We start from the raw sequence: 4,252 nt of genomic DNA on the forward strand, positions 1-4,252 counted from the left end.
GTTTTTTGTCATATCTCGTTGTTAATGTGAGGTTTTTGGGGGGGTTGTATGTGTTTGGTTTTTTTGGGTTTTTTTCCCCCACAATTTCTCAGATGAAATTGCATTAAGTGATGCTGAAACAAAGGACAGTGAGAGTGAATCAGATGATGATGACACATCACTCACAATGTCGGCGTGTGGCACCAGTGAGCCTGTACATGCAGTAGCTGATTCCACAAACACAGCGCAGCCCCAAGACACTGTAGATTGTGGTAAGTTACCACTAGCTTGGTTTCTGTGGATAAAATGTTTGTTACAAATATTAAAACTTAATCAAATTGTGTAATCAGCAGATGAAGGACTACTCACAATGCCTGCAGCAAGTGAGACTGCTGCTCCCTCTGAAGGTAAGGGGTGCAGTTGGTTCTCGAAGCTTATTATTGTTTCATCACTTTGCAACATATGGCAAACTGCAGAGTGGTGGCAAAAAGTCACTTGGATGAGTGACAAAATGTTTCTCCCACTGAAAACGCTACGTCCAGATTAACAGAATCAACGTTTTGGGATTTACTTACCTGGATGATTGAGCATGCATCAAGAGACTTTTATTCAACTTTTTATTCAGTCTTTTATTCACAGCGGAACACTAAATGTTGTCTCATTTTAGAAATTTGATAAATTTTCAAACAGAATTTTAGCTCGTTTTGATATTGATGGTAGCAACACATTTCAGAAGTTAGTACAGGGTAGCATCCATTCTTTTAACAAGCAAATGTTTTTTGTTTTTTTTGTTTGGTTTTTTGTTTGTTTTAACTACTACTACTTTATATATCTTCCAGAGAAAAATGCTGCTCAATCCCACAATTCCCGAAGAGCTCCCAAAAACATGTGGTCCAAGGCTGAGGTTGCTGCAGTGATGAGGCATTTGAAAGACCACATAAACGAAGGGAAACTAGCCACCAAAAATGAATGCAGTCATTGCAAATTGGTAGAAGATCCGGTGTTGGCAGGAAGAACAGTTCAAAACATAAGAGATTTTGTAAGAAACAGAGGATTAACTGCAAAAAGGCAGAAAAAAATGAACTAAAATAACTGTTTAGAGAGCTGTGGTTTTACATCTTGGTCAGATTGCCAATTGTTGTTAACACTGATGTTCTGTTTAAAGAAAAAAAAGTTCTTGTTAAATACAGAAGTAGTTTGTATTTCATAATTTTTACATTTAATTTATTTAGGTTTTTTTTTTGACGGGTTATATTTAAAATAAAAAATTATAAATGCATATTTTCTCCCCTTAATATTTACCTTTAAACTATTAAAATTCATTTTAAATGTTTTTAATTTTTCTGTTTTCTATATTTTTATATTTCTGTGGGAAGCGTGGGCATTTTTGTCCATAGATTTCTTTTTTTATTTATGGTTAAAATTAATGTTCAGATCCAAGAACACTAATAAAATGATGTTCCAGTAATCCTGTGTCCTGTCAGATGTGTATTCATGGTAATGATGAGCTATTTACATATTACATCATTGTCCCTTTAAAGACCCAATATTGCTTTTTTTGGACCTCATAAAACACATTGTTGTCAAGTGGACAATGTCTCCAGAAAACACAATAGAGTCTGGTTGGTGTGTATCAGTGTATCTAGACTTCTATAGGGAGTGTATGAGGTCTGAAGTGACCCAAATTTTTTTCAGATTTTTTCGAACACTTTAACCTCGCTCCCTTGGCTCTAAGTCCTTTCAAAAGGGTAGTCCACTTAAACCACCACCGGGCGGATTGACGTAGTATAGTCCCGCCATACCACATAGACCCGTGTGTGTGTGTGTGTGTGTGTGTGTGTGTGTGTGTGTGTGAGAGGTACTGCTGATCAAAGGGTCATAAAAGCACACAAGCAAACATCCTTGGTCAGGAAGAGGGTAGACTAGACCCCCCCCCCCCCCCCCCCCCCGGTAAGGAAGTCCAGCAGTTCATCTAAACAGAAAAGCACTCAGACTAGAACAGACATAGCTACGTTAATCCCACCATAAATCAGCAAGGGAAGATACGATCTCTCCTCTCTTCATGCTACTGTAACACTGGTGGTGCAATACTAGACCTGTTAGTGCTACTTCTTGCCTTCTTTGCATGTAGTACGGCAGTATAGTTACCTTTAACCACAGTACAAGGACAGAAGGGAAATATGGACCAGATCAGACAGGTTCTAGATTCGTAGGAGCCAAGGGTGTATGACAACAGAGGACTTGTACACAGTAGGTGCAGAAAACACAATTGCATTTATTAACAATTATTAAAGTTGTGCACATTTAACAAAAGTAGAGCGCTCTTCTTGAAAACAAAATAAAATAAACCCCACAAATGGTCGACCTAAGGATATATTGTCTTTTGTGTCTTTTTTAAAGTCAATTTCAGTCTTTCAATGTTCAATAGTCACTCAGTGTGTGTGTAACCAGTCGGGTTACAATCTACCAGTTCATCCGGCTCTTTGGGCTGGGCTCGCCATCCAGTACTGGAAAAGGGATCCTCGATTCTTCTCAGGTCCTCAAAACCAATCCAATCCAAATAAGCAAAGGGAAAAACCTGACCTGGGGACCAGGCCAGAACACAGTAGTTCAACATTTAAGCTATCATGCCTGTAACTTATTATTACTACTGGTTGCTTGTAGTGTTTCTAAATTTCTTTCAAAATATTCTATGTTGTACAACAAATTATTCTCATTTCAAAGGGAAAAAGTACATAGGAAACACACATTTAAAACAATACAAAATAGCTCAGTAGTAGCATTTTGCCTGCACTCCAGAATGTTATGAGGAGTGATCAGATGAACTGCATCGTCCTTCTTTGCCATGAAAACGAACTTAATCCCCAAAAAGCCTTACCACTGCATTTCATTGCTGTCATCAAAGGACCTGCTGAGACCATTTCAGTGATCGTCTTCTTAACTCAGGTGAGAATGTTGGCGAGCACGAGTTTGGAGATCATCATGGCTGTATCCCGATTCAGGTTCTGCAGCTTTAAAGTCCTCAAGGGCCGCGTACTCAAAGACCGCTAAGGCCGAAGTGCGAGGCTCGTAGGCTCGTGAAATGGGACGTCTAGCCTCGGTCGTGCTGCCCAGGTTGCCTAGCAACCATGATACTAACAGCTGGAAACGTTTCATACAGCTTTGTTTGACAGAAATGAAGGAGAACATATTTAGTTCATTTGTTTCTACATGAGCTCTGTGTGATTTGATGAGTATCTGAGGCTGAGACCACAGGACTGTGAAACATGATTGTTGGGCTTCATTTCTGTGCTGAACAGTCGTTTAAGATTAGCTGTAAATAACAATTAGCTGATGTTGTTCATGAGACTAAAGTCATCTCACTGTGGTAATGTAAATATAATATGGCCAATATTATAGTTATTATATTAATCACTTCACTCACAGACAAGTATCTGTGACAGTGTGTATACAGATGTATCATATATAAGAGACAAATATTGTTCATTTAATATGTTGGTAATAAATTTGGCTCAATGCTTACATATATGTGTAAAAAGCAAATGTAGGAGCTGTGATAACTGTGTCTAATAGAATGAAGAGTAGACTGATATATGAAATATTCCTTTATTGGGTGAGAAAATCAGACCATGTCATAACTGCTGTAAGTCACACAGAATAGATATCAGAGCCTTAAACAGGCTGACTTCTGCTAAATGGGTCAAACTGGGCAGAAAGTCTACAAACACATAACATCCTTATAGAATATGATGTAACACTATAGATCAACTTAGCTCAGAATATATAAAGCATATAAACAGTTACAGCAATATGATGCAACAAACACAGCAGCTACTGATCCAAAATACTCAAAGCTTCATAGAACTGAAACAAACATTTATTTTAGCTCCATTCTGCTGCTGATACAGACTTTAGGTTTCTGAACATTAAACTTGTTGCTGCCTTTCATAGTGTGTAACTTGAAGGCCCTGAGTACTTTCTCCCACACTGGAAACACTGGGATGATCACATTATTTGAACATTACCTAATAAGACTGATTCAGGACCAGAGATGGGCAGTAACGCGTTACTTGTAACCCAAGTAAGGGATTACTATTGCAAAAACGGTAATTAGATTACCGTTACTTTCCCGTAGGAAAGCTGCGTTACTAAAACCGTGATTTCTTTTCGAGAATGTCTCACAACAGTGATGTAAGCGAGTGCGCCGTTAGTGACAACAGCTGTGTGCAGATCAACAATGGATCATATATCGACTGTGGGAGAGAGTATGAGC

General features: G+C 38.5%; 1 long non-coding RNA gene across 1 annotated transcript; it reads left to right on the top strand.

Annotated features, from left to right (window-relative positions):
* The first annotated feature begins 22 nt into the window (after nt 1-22).
* LOC146546178 (uncharacterized) lies at nt 23-1,650 on the top strand. The gene is made up of 3 exons (XR_014891024.1): nt 23-251; nt 330-386; nt 819-1,650. It is a non-coding gene; the product is annotated as an uncharacterized LOC146546178 (long non-coding RNA).
* Nucleotides 1,651-4,252: the final 2,602 nt, after the last annotated feature.

The sequence above is a fragment of the Mchenga conophoros genome, unplaced genomic scaffold (assembly GCF_057382185.1).
Source record: "Mchenga conophoros isolate Kocher_MC1m ecotype Shallow Benthic unplaced genomic scaffold, M_conophoros_male_GT1.1 unmapped_scaffold_6, whole genome shotgun sequence".
NCBI lineage: Eukaryota > Metazoa > Chordata > Actinopteri > Cichliformes > Cichlidae > Mchenga > Mchenga conophoros.